At 43.2% G+C, this 20808-nt stretch overlaps 1 long non-coding RNA gene across 3 annotated transcripts in view; it reads right to left on the reverse strand.

The window, feature by feature from the left end:
- Window positions 1-20808, reverse strand: part of LOC112989009 (uncharacterized) — a 74931-nt gene that overhangs the window by 12018 nt on the left and 42105 nt on the right. For 2 of the 3 annotated variants that reach the window (XR_003260689.2, XR_010389174.1), the window contains exon 4: window positions 14207-15336. This is a non-coding gene — a long non-coding RNA (uncharacterized LOC112989009). Of the gene's footprint in view, window positions 1-1389; window positions 3795-4326; window positions 4385-14206; window positions 15337-20808 lie in introns of those variants that run through there. The other variant, XR_010389175.1, reaches the window with a different exon arrangement.

The raw sequence follows: 20808 nt of genomic DNA on the forward strand, positions 1-20808 counted from the left end.
TCCAGAGTCAAACTCTTAGAAGCCTGGGCCAGGATATCATGTCTTGGATATCTCTGATGAGATGGATATGATGGATATCTCTGATCTCACTCTGATGAGTGAGAATTAGAATTAAAACCACCAAAGCTGGCTTGAGGTATGGCCAAACAGGCAGCAAAATGACAGTGTTTCTGCATGGTCTTCCCATAGTAGAGCACCGAAAAGCCATTATTCATTTTCCTGTAGAGTACTTAACTCCCATCTGAGAAGGGGAGCCAGACAGATAAGCAGCGCATGAGTCCAAGGAAGCAGAAGAGGGCACAAACTGAGCAAACGAGGCAGGAGTGTTGAGTAAAAGCCACTAAAACTAGTAGCTAGCATTGCTTGAAACAAAACTATTCCAGAGAATTAGAAACATCTTCTTCAAATTAAACAGAAGAAAGTATTTTAAATGCGAGCGCACATATGTGTGTGTCAGTATGGATCGGTATTATTTTACCGTAACGGATTCAGACTCACTGTGTTGGGAGTGGTACACAAGCAGAGCAAAATGAAAACCCCTGACCAAGAGTTGCCTTTCCCTGCTCACCTTTTCCCTCCTCCTTGTGCATCAGCCTAATTTAAGGAAGAGGTGCTGTGTTTCTCTCTGTGGCATTGAATTTCAAAGACAAAAAAAGCCTGACATGCACTGTTGGAAGGAAATTCCTCAAAAAGTTTGATTCTCAAAATTTCATTGGCACCAAAAATTGGCTTTTTTGGAAGCAAATCCAGAACAAGCTGTGAGAAAGAATTTCACCAAAAAACTGCTTTCTGTCTGTTCTTTCTCAGTGCTGGTGGGTCCTGGTGGAAAACATTTGCATGATTACAAAACTCAAACAACCTGAGCAGTGCAGCAAAGTCATGAGAATATTTTAGTAAACAGAATTTTATGGGGGGGGGGTTGTTTATAACATTAGAATTTATGTTTTAAGAAATTTCCTTCAGCCTGTGAGAGCTAGAAATTTTTTTTGTAAAAGTTAAACCTGACATTCAAACATAATTGCATCATTCCACAAACCGTGATAATAAAGCCCCCTATCCCAAAAATATTCTGAGACAATGCAAATCTGACTTTGTGTTGATTTTCCTCAGCTCTTCCACTGGCAAGTCAGGTCTTAGTTTGGTTTTATTTAACATTTTAATTCAAATTACACTCACCAATGGACAGTATGCTTTTGAATTGAAAATGGAGCCATGAATAAAGTGTGGCTGACTGTTCACTCTCTTGCATTGGTGGAAACCAAGACTAACTGCATTTAAACAACAGATAATAAAGCTGATGTATGGGAAAGAAATAAATGTTGCAGTTGTTTAGCTTCTGTAGACATAGATCAGGTCAAAGCTAGAGACATGGCCTTCAGATGCACTTACCTCAGTCAGATGTTGTACATGACACTGAGGAGTTGGGACCAGCAGAGACATCCGTCCAAGGAAGAGCACATGACTGAGAGTCAATGTGGGAAGGGCTGGTTTTGCTCGTTAGGCATATAGGAGATAAACAATGGCCCGTGTCCAGTCTCACTCAACCATCCCAGCTGCCTCTGCAGCCAGCACAGAGAGAAGCACTTGCAGAAAGCTGAGCATCCCACTCCGTTCCTCACCAAAGGTAGAGGAGATGGCCCACCACCCAGGGCACGGTGTCCCTCATGGGCTGTAGAGGAGTCTAGAGCACACCCACAGCCCACGGGCTGTATTTGGAGAGCTGAAGGGAGGTGAGATGAATTCTTCCAAAGCTGCTCTTCTGACCCCTGCCACCAACTCCCAGGATTTCCTCGCTCAAATTGTGTAGGCCAAACCGCATCAACCATGTCTGTGGGAAACTGGATCTACATTAACTGCCTGCACAGTCATGGGTGTTTCATCTCTCCAGGCACCCATCTCTCTGAGAGAAGTCATTACAAGTGGCTCCCTTCAGCCATAAAAATGGCTCAGCTCATGTCTCCTTGTGCCTCAGTTTGCCTTCCCTTTTAGAGAGAAGCTTACTCACACCTTTTCCCCTGGACCAGTAGAAGACAAGAGACTCTGCTCCAACAAAGCGCGTTCAGGTGGGCTTAACTTTAAATGTTCACCCACTTTGAAGTCAGCAGGAATTAAGCAGACACCGAGGCACTTCTCTGAACCAAGGGCTCATGCATTCATGCTGAAAAAGGCCTCTGAGAACCACGGCTGATGCACGCCCTCAAACCCTGGGGCACCATTATTCTTCACACATGCAAAGTGATCGATGGTGGCTGCAGCGATAGCGAGCGGTTAAAATCAGCCAGCACTGGCCATGAGGTCGTGGTGCAGTAGCTGGGCCATGGACACCTTATGGTTTGTCAATAATGACACCTTCGTCTTGAGCTGCAGCGTCCCAGCAGGCTGTGGAGGACCGTGTGGGGAAGGTCTCTGAAGGAGGCGAAGCCAATTAATTTCCATTTTCTCAGAAGACACTGCTGCTGGTGTTTCAAAACTCCCTCTATTCTTTGCTTACCCTTTTGGATCTCAAGGGATGCCCCATGACAAATTGGAGTTCTCTGGTGAACCGATTGCTTTTTTTCCCTGCTTTTTTTTGGTGCTAAAGATGAAAGATTTAAAATGCAATAATGTTTTGTCTAAATTCTTGTGGAAATAGCTTATGACCTTTCATAGAGAAATGTGGTTTCAGCTTTCCGGTAAGAGAGCTCCCAGCTAATGATTTAGCTCTATTTTCTAATAAATAGTTGGCAAGAGACAACCACTCTTATACCCTTTGTCATTAGGGACCTATTATTTATGACTCAGAAATGAATCATTAGGCTTGGCAAACAGCAATTTCTTTGTGGCCAATGTATTTTTCCACTCGGTAGCAGAGTATGCTTGTAAATTCTTCCTAAAAATTACCATTAAAGTATCTCCAAACAGACTCTCCCCCACACTACTATAAATTTCTCTCCACTTTGGTGACTATTGGTGGTCTTCCCACCTCAGAAAAAAGGGTTTCTTTTTTGTTCTTAACGCCTTTCACATTTCCTTCCAGCTAATTACACTTTTATTTAATAAGGTAAATGCATTTTGTCTTCCTTACAGTCTCCTTTTCACAGGATGAACTATTTCCTTCTAATGGAGCCTTCCTGTCTTCCGTGTTCTGGCTAACTCAAGGCCTCTTAGCAATTAGAGATGGAAAAGACCTTTGCACTTGCACTTACGAGGTGGCGTCAGGTTGCCAAGGGCTTCAAAAAGTCTTTTTCGTGGCAAGACATGATGACAATAGTTGCACATGAATCATTTGAGGGGTAGATTCCCCCAGATTTCAAAGGAGTGTAGGAAAAGCAGCAGCCCAGCAACTCGTTCTCTCTCACACTCTCACCCTTAAATTATTATTCGCCTAGTGAGTGACTTTTGCAATCTGCTTCTTGTACCTTGAGTATGTCTTGAGGGATGTACAATTGTCCAGCTGATCAGCACATGGAAATTAGAAAAAGCTTTGAGGAACAGAGTTCAGGTTTCATTTTTTATGCAGATCTCACCAGTACTCAATCATGTCCAAATCCAGGAAACTGTTTCTTAATGAAGAATCAGCCTCACTTTGGGAATTTGATCTCAATATCAACTTTTTCCAGTTTTGTAAAAGTATAAGTCATAGGTAGGGTGCTGTCTTTTAAAGCAAGGAAGAACTGATAGGAATATTTTACGGAGTCTGGGAAAGTTGCACTCCATTTTTCACTGCTGCTGCTTCTGGGCTTTCTTTTTTTATTATTTTTATTTAACCTCCTTGAGACCAGAACATGTCAGGATCCTGTGTTCTTGTGCGATTTCTGGGCAGAAAGCAGAAGATAAGAAGTGCTGAGAAAATTCAGGGAAGAAAAGAACAACTACATGCTCGTGAGCAATGCAGCCTGCAGCCCTATGTTGACAAGCCAAAAAGATGGAACAAACCTGGGATCAGTGTGCAAATTCATGTATAGATTCATAGACCTCAAGACAGAAGGGACCATTAGATCGTCTCACCTGACCTCCGGTGTAGCCCTGATCACAGGGTGTCTTCCAGTTACTCTACTACAGAGGCTGGAAACAGGGTTAGTTGAAAATTCAAGATTTTTCAGAGATGGAGAAGCTACCCTTGCCCTGGAGAGTTGGCTTAATCATGCTCTCTCTCTGCAGCAAGTACTTTTTGGCTCACTGTGGTGGTTCAGAGACTTCTGGGTATCTTCACTGATATGATATAAGAAGGAATTTATTAAAGAGAGCATCAATGGCTGCTGGCAAACAGTAAGAGATCAGCCTAGACCTAGCCCCAGTAGCATCAGAGAATAATTTGCTTTTCCCAGCCAAAGCAGCAATACTTACTTAAAATTTGTGTTTTGGTCAGAAGGTCGCTTCTTATTCATCTTCTTCCACAGAAAGCCTACAAGTGAAATGCATATGTTGTAATAGAAAAAATATATTTTAATAGAATTTTGCATGTTTTGGGGTATTTTTTTTCCTTTTTTAAGTGTAACAGCATTTTATTTTAAAGAAGGTTCATGTGAATCTTTTAACAGGTCAGCTGAGAAAAGAGAGAAGTAAGATGGGAACCACCGCAACCTTTGGGGAATAGAAGGAGCAAAGGACGTGGATGAGCGCAACAGACTTTGGGCATAGCAGAGAAAAAGATAAAATGCAATATCAAAAAAAAAACTTCTACAAATTTAGAATAAGAGAATGAGTTCTGAGAAATGGAGTCCTGAACATACAATTATCTTAGATGCCTCATGCGTATGCTGGAAATAGCAAACTATATCTAAACAACCTTAACATAAGGTTAGGGAAAGGAAAGGTGGCTGAAGATTCCCATCAAAACACCTTTGAACTGATTATAGAAACAAAATTAGTTTCTTTCTAAAGTCTGGCGTATTAATTTACAAGAAAGCCCACAAAATTTTGGAAATTACCAAATTTTTAAATGATGAAAAATAAATCTTTCAATAAAAGTCTGGAAAAAACCAACTTATTTTGGGCTGGGATGAGTCATTTTCTGAGCATCTGTAATACAGGGAAGATCACTGTGTTCCTTATTGGATCAGACCAAAGATCCACATGCTCACAGAGGGGCCAGGAACAGATATCTTAGAGGCAGAAATGAGAACCCTGCAGAACGTTAGGTGACCTTTTTGTGGGGAACAGCCCCATTTAGCACTCTCCCTCCCCCTTTTAGTCTGATGTTGATTTGTGCTCCAAAGAAAAAAGGTTTCCTATTTCTTCCAAGCTTTTTAAAATTTCTTCTGGTACTCTAATGCTCAATAGCTTCACTCTCCATATAAGCAACCAATCCTCCGTTGATTCTTGCTGAGCTCTTAATATTTCTTGTCACAAGGAGTTCCACACTTCAAAGGAGAAATGTTATCATTTTTACTGTGATAGTGCCATTGAGTAGCCTTCAAGAACTATGAAGGTTGTCTAGGTTGAGAACACAATCTCTAAGCTGAGAAAACAATACCTTTGTGAACCTAGTCCAACTCCTTCAGATGAGGATGCATCTAGAAAAATTGAGTTTTATTATTATAAAGTAAGAAGCATCCCTCTGGTGAACTTGCATATAACATGAAGAGAACCCATATTGAACCTTATTTGAGGTTTGAAAAAGTGTGAATAATCTTTTTCTGCTCAATATTTTCATTGTACCTCGACGTTTTCCAGTTCAGGCCAACACTGTGAACAGATGTGCCAAAATTCTGAGAAAAAAAAAAAAGAAGAAAAGAAATGCAACAAAAAAACCCCACCCACAAAAGAACCTTCACTCCTGGGCATTCCTGGACCAGCTGGAAGCTGAAAATACTGGCAATATTACAAGAAATGCAAATACACAGACCCAGGAGGTTAAATAAACAATATCTAGGTTCCTTTTGTTTGTTTGTTTGCCAAAGCCCAGAAATGGATACAATGAACATTTTTGTTTCTGTTCAAGTGCAGTCATGCACTTTCGCTCCCTTCACCCTGTCATTGGTAAGTGATCCCAACAGCATCAGAATAGAAACTACCAGCCTCACCAACCACAGCTAAAGAGCTCATTTCTGCAGAGGGATCACCTGCAGATACTCACATGCCATGCAGGATGCCAGGACAATCTGCAGTCTTTCCTTGAGCACCACCTGAGACATTTTTGGGTACATCACATTTTGGGTATATTACTCCTCTAGTTTGGATGAGGACTGCGTTTCTGAAGTGAGTCTCCTGGTTCTCCCAATTTGCCATGCTTCGGTTCATGTCACAGGACAATCTCAGAGTGCACAAACTGGATTCCTAACCCAAACTGCATGCTACCGGAGCATGCCTAATGTGCTCTGATGGCCGATGGGCATTCAAGCCACAGGATCTGATTAAAACTAGTTCAAAGTAATCCCTGCCAAAAGATAAGGCACAGCCAATAGATATGGCATGGCCATCAGTTCCTCAGCACCATCCGTTTCACTCTGCAGCACTGGCTCTATTGCACTGTAAGATTTTCTAATGTAAACATGATCACTGTGGCTTTAGTTTTCAGGGTTTCCACTTCACCTTCCTACCACATTCACTTTGCTCTTGGTTTGGTGGTTTGCTCTTAACCATCTGACTTTGACTGCTAAGGTGGAAGGGCATTAGGGCTCAGCAATTTAAAATTCAATTAGCAGTAGTAGAGCTGAAAATTTTCGTACATGCACCTCAGATACAACATAAAATATGCAGTTAGATAGAAGAATATATGCATGTCTTAATTTCTAGAGTATATGATTGCCTTCGTGAAAGCTGGAATTCATGTGTTGTGTTTCCAACGAGAGGCTGAGTCAGGGGCACAAACACAGGTCTTTCTGTCTCCAGGCCCATGGGGTCATGAGACTTCACTACAGGATTAATTCAGGTTCTTCATCTGCATGTCGTACCCTCTCTCTCCCCGGCCTAAACAACTGACGCCTTGTTCCCGAGCTTGGCAGCCCGCTGGCGCCACTGTGTTCCTGTAGCTCGAGAACCCTGTCAGCAGTCCCAGGGAAGCTGATTTATTCCTTTAAGAGTTTTACGTTTTTTCGTCCATGCAATCTGCTATATATAGAAAATCCCTGTGCACTCAGGTAAATGCAATATAGGTTAATCTACCAGAAAGTTTGTGCATGGTGAGTCTATTCTCCAGGCTTACATTGTTTCCTGGATGCTTTTACTTCAAAGGTGGGTGACCTCCCTTCTGGAGAGCTGGGGATCCTTTCTCCACAGGAGAATTTGGCACACAGGCAAGGGTAGGTCAACCCTCTCTAGGACATTGCCGAATGCAAAGGGAGTTCAGTGCTAGCAGGAGAGGTGGGATAGGGAGAGGCTTACTGTGAGGGCGACTGAGCATTGGGACAGGTTGCCCAGAGAGGCTGTGGAGTCTCCATCCCTGGAGATAACTCAAAAGCCATCTGAACAGGGTCCTGGGCAACGTGCGTTTGGACTCGATGACCTCCAGAGGTCCCTTCCAACCTCAACCGTTCTGTGATTCTGTAATTTTGTCACCTACCCTTGGAGATGGAAATCCCATTTGTGAAGGATGCAGCAAACAGGGCAAGACCTTCCCGCACCAGGCCTTAGCAAGACAGCACCCTGAGCGGTGCCAAGCCACCGTGCTCTTGTCTTTGCCGAGCACCCACTTCGTGGCCTGCCCGGAGCAGCACCAAGGTGAGCGCTGCTGAGCGCGCTGCTACAGTTCGCTCTTCAGAAGACGTGCCCTGCTAGAGCAGTGGTGATGGAGAGAGAGCAGGCCAGTTTTTGCCCCAGCTCTGACCACTCTTTAGTTTGCACTTTTTTCTCCTGTGACCTTTTTTTCTTAATATGGTTCCTCTGTTATTTTCCACGCATGTTTGTCCTCACCATGAGGAACAGCACTGCCTCTCCCCTACCCTGAAATGGAAGCGAGTTGGACACTCTGTTCCATAGAAAGCCCTGGGGGGCAGCGGGACATTATTTTAGTATTGTTTACACTTATGATCATCAGACCCAGCAAACGCCCACAGGCTGGAAACCCATCCTAATTGTTGCAAGTTGTTTTGTTTTTTTCCCCTGGTGGAAAAAAATCTGTTAGTTATTAATCATCACCAAAACCTTGGTTTTCAGCAGCACGGAGATGGCTATATTGCATCCAGGGAGCGACAGACAGAGAGGAGGCTGTACCATGGGGATGCAACTGAGAACCTGGCTCCAAGAGCTAGGTAAGTAGCTGGGCTCCTTACAGTGCCCTGCCATGCAGTTCTCAATAGATACGGTCACTTTTGGCTATAATGTTCCCAATGGGGATATTTGTTTCAAACATTCCCACCCTCCAAAAAATTCTGAATTAGCTTCTCCTCATCCTTCCAAAATCCAGTAAAACAAAGACATTATTTATAACATAATATAAACTGAGGACTAAATAATAAGGCATTAATCTGGCTATATACACACAGATTCAGTCTTCTTCTGCTTGCATTCTCATCTATCCATTTATCTATTTATTCATCTATTCCTGCATGCACATTAGGTGTTGCCACTGTATATTTATCACTCCATGTTTACATGCATGCACACGTGCATGCGTACACACACACACACACACACACACACACACACACACACACAGAGCCTACGTACCCTCTATCCTTCCTGCCAGTCTTTGGAGTAGCAAGAGACTTACTTTGATCAGATGCCATCCAACCCCACTGCAAAATATTCCAAGATTCAGTCAATCTTTGATGTTGTTATGCATTAAAAGTACTGTCCAGAGAAGTACGTGGGACCTGCAGTTGTTTTAAATGTATCTCTGAATCTCTATTTGGAGCTACCATAGAGGGAGTTTGTTTTTCAGAAGGATTTGCAAAAACAGCCTGCTCCCGTACCTGCACGACTGGGCAGGCAAGGAAGAGAGAAGTGTATCTGGTCCTAAGGATGCACAAAGCCAGCGCCTATTTATAGGCCCCAAACTGTGGAGAACAGGGTATTGTTTGCTGGAGAAAATGAGCAAGGAGGTCTCTGCACCCGTCGGGGGTACAACTGATGCGTGTGACTGATGTGCCTTCAAATAACCTGGCTCTTCAGAGAGCAAGTAGTAAGCGTAACAATCCGGATGCCTTGCAGCCGTTGTAAATTGGATGTTTACAAACTGGTATAAAATGACATTTGTGTTTCTCTCAAGCTATTTTCTTCCATGGGGTGCCTCTTAGAAGATGTCAAAAACATCTCCCAGGAGGAGGAAGAGCCCACATTTTCATCCTGCCTCTAATTCTACCTTCATTTTGGGAGAAATGCAAATAGTGGGAGGGAAGATGCGGATTGTGAGCTTGCACCTCTTGTTATCTATATCCCTAATTTCCACTCCCCACAGTATCTGCAAAATGCAGACACTGGTATTGATCCTTGTAATGTTAAAATAGCCGTTTCTCCCTGTGGGGTACAAGTGACCATCCTCTGGTACCTCCATATACATCTTCCAGCAGACACATCCCATCATCCTAAATGGCCTCCAGCTGAAATACAGCTCTGTCTCCGAGAAAGGGCCCAGAGCTGCACAGCTCTGTGCACTGAGCCCTGACATATTGCTGGAAAGGTCCCCCCTCACGGCCCGTCCAAGAATAACAAACCTTTGCAATGCACTCTCATATATCATCAATAATTAAGGACGGTAACGATTCAAACAGCCATCTCTCCAGGGACAGAGGGAGGGAAGGAAGACTTATTAGGCCCTTGAAGAAATGTAAACCCAGCACTGTGCCGGCCTTGCAGTTTCCACCCCACTTTGAGAGGCTCCTGCACGATCGTGAGTCCTGGTCATCTGGACTGCAGGACAGCGGCTTGGGCGGACCCGTGATGGGCCAAGAGCACGGTCTCCTTGGAGAGACACGCTGAGGCCAGGGCTTGGACTGTCTCATGCTCCCTCCCCTTCTCTTTTTTTGGACCTTGGACAGTATCGATCTGCAATCCATGCCATGGGGAAGGTGCCATCTATGCATAAGACGTGGGGCTCTCTGGTACAGCTACGCGTTGCACTGCTATCCCCCAGCCCCGCAAGCCGAGTTCAAGGTATCAGCAGGGCCGTGCTCGTTAGCAATAATTTAGAAGCAGCTGATTCTGCCCTGGAGCAGCTGACGGGGTGCAATGATCTCTCTCCAGGGCCTTGCCAGCCCTGCTCTTCTATGATGTGGTTTAATGGGAAAGGAAAGCCTGCTGGGAATGGCTCCGTGGTGTTGGCTCATGGGGGCTCCAGGAATGGAGCAGACAGACGGACTCTGGTTTGCAGCCGCGCCTCAAGATCTGCAGGCTGCAAACAGGGACGTCTGGCCGGGGGTTTTTTTTGGTGGAATTGCTCCCATGGTTCTCCTGGAATAAATGTTTCACCCCTCGCTGGAGAAGCTGTTGCTCGCTTTCCTCCCCGTGCTGAGGACAGCCTGGCTTCTGCCACGGATGAAGCCGTGGGACATCAGAGCCACAGCCTGCGGTGTGAGAACAATGTCACACCTCCCCAGCCAAACTGGCCCTTCGAGAGGAAATACTCTGAAACGGCTTGTCCTGTCTTGTGTCCCTGCTCCTCCTCCTTTCCCAAGCACCTGGAACATGGCAGGAAACCTGTCTGAGCTAGCTGTAAATCATCAGAGCAAGCGGGATTGCCAGGGTGGGGGTTAGAAGGGTTTGCTGTGCCATTTAATGTGTCTATTAACCGTCTTGGGCTCATGCACTGGGAAAGGTTTTGCAACCCATCCTTAATCTCCAAAGAAAATGTTGGATTCAGACCTCAAACGTGTCGGATCCCGCTCTGCGAAGGGCTGAGCACTCACGGCTCCGAGCAACCACAGCTCTTTATCCGCACACTCAGCATTGCCCAAACGTCTCACTTTGCCTGTTATTGCACAAACCCTGCCCCAGTCTGTGCCATTCGATGCCGTGGGACAGCACGATGTGTCTTACCCGGCACGAACACGTTCCGCAGGTACCTCCTAGGCAGCAGGAGCTTCACAGCTCCGCTCTGATGAACCCTTGTTAAGAATAGCCTCTCTCAACTTTGTGCTTCGCAGCGCGGTTTGGCTGACCAGCTGGTTTTATATTAATTGCACTTACTTCTTAGGTCCCTGTTGGACTACCCTAGGAGGCCAGGATCAGGCCCCGTGTTTTTTTAGACCTGGCTTGTCGCCTACCCGCATTGCTGGGCCAAAGCATGCTCTGAGCAGGCCTGGCGGAAAATTTTGGATGGGACAATTTTCCATTGGCAAATGCAGTGTCAATGAAACCCAAATATTTTGTGGGTGTAGCTCAATTTCCATGAAATTCTCAACAAAAATTGTCAAAAAAAAAAAAAACCCAAACCATCGCGGCAACTTTGAATTTGCCATTTCAACTTTCTCCTTTTATTTGGGATTGCCAGGGCATTTTATTTAATGAGGTAAAGCCCACTGTATGTAGACATTATTATTTTGTCTAATTTTGTTTTGCCTTTTAGAAATGATATTCAGTAACATCTTTAGTATTTCATACCATCGTGTTATTTTGACATAAAGCATTTCTGTCATGTTGAAATGAAACCCTTAGCATTGTCAAAATGAAACGATCTTATACATCAAACAGAAATAATCCTACAATACTGAAATGCAGTGAGTCAATGTTATCAACAAAAAAACATTTCCAACTGGACTTTTTTGGAAATGCCATTTCACAAGAAGTTTCAGATTTTCACCTCTGTGTTCCAATTTGGAATAAAAACAAATGTAGAAATGTTGGCATTTCCCCTGGGATGGAAATTTGATTTTCCAAAAAGTTTTAGTAATAATCTGGGCTACAAAGAGACATTTGAAAATGGGCTATTAAAAATGATTGTTCAGCCAGTAAAAAATGGTGTGAAAGGAATGGCTTCAAATATAGATTAACAGGGGTTTTTTTATGTTTCCCCTTCGTAACGAATGCATTTTTATAGATACATTTTGCCTTCTTAATACTCCCTCTTTGTTGCAAATATCAATCATTTTCCTCCTCAGATGCCGTGATTAACTTGATCGAGTCAACCATGAGTAATTGTTCTTGAACTATAATTTATCTGAGACAATTATTGCTTTTATTTCAAAGCTGAGAAAGAACATTTGTGCTTGAAAGCTAGTCTGTTATTTTCAAAATATATCAGTTGATTTAATAAAAAGCATTACCTTTTATTTATTGAGCATTATTTATTAACCTTATTTATTAATATTTATTTTAATAGCTTATAATAAGTATGCTGTATTCATAATATTATTAATATAATTATTACTTATATTAATGATATTGATAAATATTGCTTATTTATTAAGCATTACTAAACCTAATGCACTGGTTTAAGACCATAAGAACACCCACACCAAGTCAAACCAAAGTTTTTACTCTGTTTCTGACAGTGAGAAGCACCAAATATACAGAAAAAGTCTATAAGAAGGAAAGCAAGATTAGAGCTGTCCTCTTGGACTATACCCCCAGCCTCTGGGAGGCAATAATTTAGGAACTTACTGAGATTAAATCTGCATCTGGACTATCATGCTTAATAACCATAGATGGATTTATGCTAATTTATTTAAAACCTTTTAAATCCAGTGGACTGGGATATGTTAAAATAATTCAATCTAAATTATAACTCCTGTTTCTTTTTGGTTTAGCATTCATGGGGGAAAATATTGCTTGCAGGGGGGAAAAAAACTATCTCATTTTAAGTTTTTCGTATTTAAAATGGCTTTCCTTTTATCCTTTCTATCACAGTCCAAAGATTTGCATTTTAACCAAAGAGGGATGTCTGCATACTCAATTCAGATGGATAACCAATATTTGGATGTTTATCCTAACTTTCTACCACTTCAGTATTGAGCTGGAAACATCTCTTATAGATAGGCCCTTTTGGCCAGAATTCTTTTGTTTCCATCTCCCATCAAAATAGCAGAGTTTCTTTATTGCTCAGGGCATGAATGTGTGTGTCAGGGTGATAAATCCCTTTGGGAAGAGCAGTTATGGTACACCGGTGCAGTGCACATTTTGCATCCTCTCCCATCAGCTTTGATAATGATGCAGGGAAGACAGAATGGAAAATAACATGTTATGCTGTAGTTAAATTGCTTAGTTTGTATGTGGAGTCAGGAGTTGGGCTGAGGATTTAGGGCTCTAACCAGAAAGAAGTCACTTGAGGGAGAAGAGCCTGTTATAAAGGAGAGATGTTTAAACCATGAAGAAGTTTCAATGAAGAGCTGAAGATGTGAGTGTGGAGGGATTCTTGGCGAGGAGGGGATATTTTCCTTGTCATCCCAAGAAACCTAAAGCAAGAAGAACCATGAACTGTAATTTAGATTAAACTATTTTAGCATATGCCAGGAAACCTCGGATGCTTTTCTCTCCTGTTCATAAAGTCAGGAGTAGTTGCCATAAAACATGCGGGTCGGCTCTTTATTAGCTATATGTGAAAATGAGTGCACACAAAAAAATCTCTGTGGGAAAATCCTGAGTCCGGGCTAGCAGTCAAGCTTGTCTTCCCAAATCTTAACTCACTAAGACACAGCTTCTTCTAGATGAGGATCAGGAGGAATCAAAGCCAATGGTCTTCTTCCTGGCCTGGCTCTGAAATACAGAACCAGTCTCTGCTTGGGGCTGGTCATGTAACCTTAAATAAAATATTCTGTGAAGATAACCCTGCAACACATACTTCTGTTGGGGAGAGCGGGGTTAGTTGGGCTGTTTGTTTGTTTGCTTATTTTTTAATACAGATAGCTTCAGTAAGGCAAATTCATCCCAGATGTTACTCATTTGACTTTAGCGGGGTTATTTTGCATCGACTTTGATGGGATGAGAAGACTATCTGGTTGCGTCTATACTAGTGAACAAAGTGCGCCGGGGTCGGGGTACAGTCTTGTGCGCTGGCACAAGGTCTGAGCCTGAACTTGCTCTTTCCCCTGTGGTGGAGATGCCTCCCTCGACCCATTGGACAGAGAGTCAATCTCGTACCTGTTTTCACAGGATTAAGATAATACTAAATCCAGCAGGGAGCTAAGAAGGGCATCCAAACCCACCTGTTGACCCAAGGAAAAATCAGTTCTACCTACAGCTCTCCTGAGAGCCTTTTCACTCCTTTTGGATTTGGGTGTAGTTGTATCCAGTCTGGGTTCAGGTCCAATTCAAGACACCACAAAAATAAAACAGATGTTTGGTTCCCAGAACAAACCAGTCAGAACCGACACCAATCAAACTCAAGTCATAGTTCAAAACAGTGCTGAAACTCAAAATTGGTTTTTTGTTCGTTTATTGATTTTCTGACTTTAATAACAAAAAAATTTCCAAGTAGTTTTTGTGTTGTCAAATAAACACAGGTTTTTTTAGGAACACTTTGTTTTAGTGAAATAAAAACAACATCTAATATTTCCTCTGTCATAGTGGATGCCTGCAACAAAATGATCTGAGGACTGAAAATGTTCTTTCAACACACACTTGTGTTGGTGGAACAGCCAGAACAATTTTTGCTAGTTGACACAGCTCAGGCATGACATTTTTATGATATTCCTGGTAGTTTAATATGTTTTTTTTTTCTCTTCTTATTGAGACATGGCTCATCTGCAAATGAATCAAAAGTTGGCCTGGTCTTTTGGGGAGTTTTTCTTCTTTCATATATTTCTTCCTAGTTAGAGATCTCATGAGCTTTCAGACGAAGAAATTCCAGTCCTTCGTCTGGTGTTTCAACTCTAGACCTAGTTCACATTGATTCTGTAACATTATCTTTTGCTTCTGGGTGAAATCTTTCCATCTACTTACTGATATCAATAGACAAGATACACGAAAAACAGATTTTTTCTTTTTTTCTCCTTGATGCAAGCAGTGTTTCAGCAGAAAACAGAGAGGTTTTGTGTTTCCCATTGATATCTTAAAAAAAAAAAAAAATCAGTTTTTCAGTTGCTGAAAAATCTTTGTCCTCATCTCACAGTCTTTCCAAACAATTGTGATACATTTAATGCAACTTTATCCCCTTCTGTCAGATCGAGCAGATGGTTTGAGATGGCCATGCGTAGCAGAAGCTCCTGAGGAGCTCTAGGAGTCATGCAAACATCAATAACAGAGTGCCAGCTCCATCGGAAGTACAGAAAATACCACTAGCTGGGAGGGAAATTGCAGCGTATGAGAAGCCACACTAATCAAAATAAGTTAGTAGCAAGGACCAAGACAGTCCCAAGTATTTCTTAACGCTCTGTCACTGTAGAGGTGAAGAAGGCAGCATACATAGTCTGTAGGTAGATGCCAGCTTCTCCTGGAAGGAACTGCTTTCCAGCGGATTTTGCTCTATTGCCTGGAGGCCTCTAAACAAAATCTTAGTCCTGTGCTAATAGGGCTCCTTCCTGTAACTCCAATGGGAAAAGCCTGTATGTTTAGGAACAGAAGAAAGAAAAAATTATATACTCCTCTTGATGTCAGTGCTCAAGCTTAAGTGAGCCAACATAAATGCATTTGGGCAACAGAGGGTTTATTGTTCCCACGGCCCTGTATTTTCTTAAGTGAGCGAATGTATGTTTTGGAGGAGAATGTCTTGACAGTGCTGGTTAAAGACATCATATGTTAAAGGGAGTTTGGATGTTACCTCCTTAGTCACTCCACCTGTCACTAAGTTGGCCTGCTATTTGTCAAGGGGAAAAATTTTTGTTTGCAAGGAAGCAATCATGAGTTTGAGAAAAATCCTGCAAAACTGCTCTTTTATTTATTTATTTTTTTTAATGGGAGGAAAAAGAGTTGCTGTTACGTCATCAACTGGACCCTTCCACCTCACAAAATCTCCTGGAACTTGCTCAAGACATGCAATCCCCATTAGGCTTTCGAGAAGTGATCATCTGGTAAAATTTAGGGCAGCTTCCAGTGGTCGGGTTTCTGAGGAAGTGCTGTCTGGTGGCAAACAGAGAGGGAGAGGATGTCAATACAGACAGAAAGAGAGCTCCTAAGTGTTCTCCCTTGATATGTTGTTGAGTTCCTGGGAGACAAAGGGCTAGTCTTAGCCTCTTTCTGATTCTCACCATGTTGTTATAAAACTGGAGGCTCTGTTCTTCAGAAAACCCTTTTAGATGCTGCAAACTCCCTGCAGAAGCATATGGCAGGAGTAGGATTGGTCAGATGGGATGAAATTTGCCTTGCAAAAGGGAGGTGGCACAAAGTCTAGACCACCCAAGAATGGGACTTCCATGGTCCTTCAAGTCTGTGCCACCTCCCTTTGAATTTCTCCCAGTGGTGGCTGGGCATAGTGAGGTACAGATGTGGTTCCTGTAGGCATGGCAGCCTGCCAGCCATGCACCGTTTCAGATGCTCATTACTCTTCACTTTAAAACACCACTTAAGGGATCTATACATCCACTTCAGAGATGAAGGTCAGAAGTGAAAAGGGAACAGCCTGGCAGTTACAACTTTCCCATCCTCTTTGGCAAATATGAAACCACTTCTCCTCCATCACAAACAATCCCCTTCACCGCTGTAGGGGTTTGGTGGAAGAAGAAAGGTTTTGACCTATTTCAAAGCGTCAGCCGAGGAAAATGTGAAATGATGTATGACCTGGCTCCCGACTCTTCTGCGCATGAAAGAGAATGGGCTGGTCTACCCAGTACAGCAGAAGGCAGTGCCAAGGATCCAGATCAGATGCCAAAAACAGGAGAGGAGTGTCAGCATAGGACTGAGCTCAAGATAATAAGCTTCGATGAGAGAAGGATGAATTACCACTGCCCTTTTATGACTAGCCTGCTTCCTGACCTGCATCCTGGGCCACATTGCCTATGGTCTTTGAACCTACCAGAATAGGTGGCACTAGCTCAGATGTCTTTGGACCATGATGTGCTGCATAGTGCAGAGGTGCAAAAACCCTGGTCTGTCTGATCCTGGGCCAGAACTGGTGCTCAATATCAGATATGAAAGAGCATTTGGTATCCCAGGAAATAAGAGGTTTTAATGAAGGCAATTGTAAAAATGACACATTCTTGGAGGGTTTAAATAGAAACTGGTGTTGTAAGTATCTAGGAATTCAGTGTAATTGGTTAACTATGTCCATCCATTAGAAAAATGCTATTACAAGGCAAGGACGTCTTGGACAGATGATGAGCACAAGTCCATGAGCACTTTAAAGATCAGAGGCAAGCCACATGGCCCAGGACACTTCTATCCATCTCGCTAGGTAGTTAGAGCTATTGCTTTATCTCTTTCCTTGTTCCTGTGTGCTTGCCTCCTTGTACCCATCAGATTGATCTCACCCTTCCATTTACTTATTTACCTGAAAACCAAGGATGGGATTGACACATACACTGAGACACCCACATTTATAACGTGGGCATCTACAGGTGAGCAGGGCATCTGGGCTCCCATTCTGGTCAATGGAGATCAACAGTACGATTCATTTGCCTGAATGCAAATGTCTAGTGTCATTTGAGATTTTCTGGAATGTTAGAGACATCCATATTGGGTTGACAGATATGACACAGAATTAATAGGAGATGACAACCTTTCCGGAGTGACTGCTACAGGCTGGGAAGGATTTCTTAGGGTGTCTCAAATATCAGCAAATGCTTATGTTTAGGCCACTGAATGGTGCCCATTGCTTGAGTTGACAAAATCTCCATTGAGAAGTTTAGTCAACTTGCCTGCATGGAGACGCTACAAATTCAGTGTCTTAATCTGCATGCAGATTGACATCCTTGGCGTTTAATCTTAACTACTCATTTAAATGGAGGCATTGTAGAGCTCTGAGCTTGCAGAAAGCATCATCCACATCTGAGACAGCTACTTTAGGAAGGGACGAAGCACTTTCTGCAAGTACCAACTTCTTCCCATTGACCAGAGACAGACACAAGGTTATTGGCTCAGATTCAATGCCTGGATGAATTTAGATGAGTTTACATTCAGATTGATTAAACTTAGATGAGTCTTCACTCTCCATTTTCGTATGAGCGGCTCAAGCTCAAGAAAAGCAGCAACTAGTTAATTGCTTTCAGCATTTGGGTTAGAATTTGATGTGAAAAAAATGTCCCTTCTGATGCAGTATTGGCACAAGAGACCCTTCCAGGAAAAAAAAAGGCATGCAATACCAGCGGGACTGATAAGTGTCAGAAATCCCCATCAGTAATATGACATCAATAGGAAAGGCCGTGACAAAAGTCTGATAGTGCTATTTCTGAAAGGCAGTGTGTGCAACTTAAAAGCATAGGAAAGTAGCCAAGCAACACAAAACAACAGTATTAGCTTGGAAATATCTCCAAAACAGGATGTTTTGGACAGGATCCAAGGTGAATGCATACAACTCCCATAAAACTGCCAGATTAGAAAGGGTATTTCACATCTAAAAATTGGTCACAAGGCCTTGATGAGAACAGAGACAGAAAACAGCAAGCTGTCCAGGGACTTCCATCTAGATAGGACTTTTAAAAAAAGAAAAGACCCTACAGCCCTCAAAACAAAACTGAAATATGGGATGGAAAATACAGTGAATGCTGCCAGGAGATGCTCAGTGTGCAGAATTCGAAAGAGCGAAGTTAGAAGGAGGAGATCCAGCAAAGTGCAGATTGGAAATTCTGCTTCTGCTCATGCAGCAAGGTGCATTCATGGTGAAAGGGAATGATTTGCCTCTGTCACAGGATGCCAGAAATTTCATCATAATGTAAAAATGGCTGCATTGCAACTACTGAAACTGATCCCAAATTCACACCTCTGATGTCTGCTTTACTGAGACTCTAGGTTTGACCTCAATGCTCCTTGGGGGAAATCAGCAGGGAAAAATATGAGGAAAATCTCCCCAGAAATTCTTCTCTTGTGCAGTGTCAAAATTCAAAACCACAGGAAGATTCACAGGAATGTACAGCACTATATTTCTTACTAACATCAAGAAATATGTTATCAGTAGCATGATTAGCACAGTGATGATACGGCCAGTCTGTTTCAAAGAAACAATGAAGTCGCAGTGGCCTGCATGAAACCACAAGTTCCTCTGGCCCTGGGAGAAGTTTGGAAGGAAAAGAAGAGCAGAGTTACTGTACAGCATCAGCTATGCTAAAAGGGGACTAGGCAGCGAGTCCAAGGAATGTGCAGCCAGAAGTTCAGAGAAAGAGTCATGAGGGACATGATGTGCTATGCGAAAGACAAGAGGAAAGACATTTTATCAGCTTCAGTAAATGCACAAGTTGAAGAAACGGTCAGCAGTGCTGTATCTGGGCTGAGCATCCAAGATGGTAAAGCAAGGGGACTTTACTCATGTCATAGCCTTCAGTAATTAGCCACTGACTTCTTTGAATGCTGGGCAAACTGCTAGATACACTGTGCTGTTTATCACTGTTTTAACTTACTGTTTTTATTTTTCCTAAGGTGATTCTGCCAAAATATATGTCCCTATCCATGCAATGAATCAGCCCCAAATAAGCCCCAAATAACACTTCTGCCCAAGCTCTTTCCGAGAAGCTTTGTCTGGGTCATGGACGGCACCTGAGAAAATGTGAAGCATTGGAAAGAATTGGCCAACTTCCTGCCTTGCTCAGAGACCGAGAGTAGCCAAATCATGCCTATAACTTGCTACGCATATACTTATGCACAAGTATAAGCATATAGGCCCCACTGACGGTAACATACCCTGGATCTATGCCAGCCTTCAGTTCTTCCTCCCTGCTAGACCAGGGCAGATGCCCAGTTTAGGCCATTGCGGTCCTGGGCAAAGCTGGAGAGGCAACCAGGAGACTCTGCTTGGAGCCTGCTGAGCTCAGCGTTATCTAAGAGTTAGGACCTATGCTCTGAAAGGTGCAAGGCATGCTCGGAGGATATACAAGAGCTCTGTTCAGTGCAGCAGGTCCAACCTGATATCTTGTCCTGGAGAGTGATTTTTTTACCTCTTCCATGGCACATCAAAATTTTGCAATTGTTGCAGAGAATCCTCAGTTGGTATCTACTGCCCTGGAGTATATTGGCAAAAGAAATCTTTTCTCCCCATTAGAACGGTGTAAGAAAATAACAAAAGTGTTGGTGAACAACAGACACTGAAACCCTCTGAGGTTTCATGCCACCATGCTAGAATCACGCCAGAGAAATGCCCATGTGAGGAACCTGCGCTGTCAGCTGCAAACAAGTGGAAATATCGGAGGAAGTTGAGCACTGGATGGCCATTACATAAGAGAAACTATTGGTACCTGAGGGCCACTCCTTGGAGAGAACATTATGTCCACCTCTGGTGACACCACATCTGTATTTAAAAGAAGCATCCAACAGAATGAAGACTTTAAACCTGGATAGTGCAGGACTTCTCAGTGGTGCTACAGAACAGGGATATGATGATATCACTACCCTTGCTTTGGCAGGAGCCTCCCCACACGGTCTTAGGAATGACTGCATTTGTCCCTTGCATCACCAAGAGACACTCCAGCGCAGAGAACAGTGAAATGCGGCTTGGAAAATGCCAGTTCTGACACATCCACAAGCAGCTCAATTTGCTTCTTACCCTTTTTCGCTCACCCTTAATAGGATGAGCACTTCTGGGTGGAGTTTATTTCTCCTGGACCACAGGTACTCTGAAATCGGTGCAGTCAGCTCCTGCCTGGTTTGTCCCAGCATCCAGGCCCTCGTGTCACCCCTTGGCAGCTGACTGCTGACAGGGAGAAGCTGCTGTGCAGAGATACAGAGCAGCGCAGAGGCCCTGGGGTCAGGCAATAACAAGGGCATGCTGAAAGGAAAGTTAACCCTACCAGGTTGCATGACAGCCCTTCTTCCATCGCGTGACCCCCCCTCCAGCACCAGGAATGTTCTCCTGTCACAGTAGCTCACACCGGGTCTTGCACACCAGGGCAGAAGAAAGGTGAACAAAATGCATGGGACGGTACAGCCCCCACA

Source organism: Dromaius novaehollandiae, chromosome 4, assembly GCF_036370855.1.
Source record: "Dromaius novaehollandiae isolate bDroNov1 chromosome 4, bDroNov1.hap1, whole genome shotgun sequence".
Lineage (NCBI taxonomy): Eukaryota > Metazoa > Chordata > Aves > Casuariiformes > Dromaiidae > Dromaius > Dromaius novaehollandiae.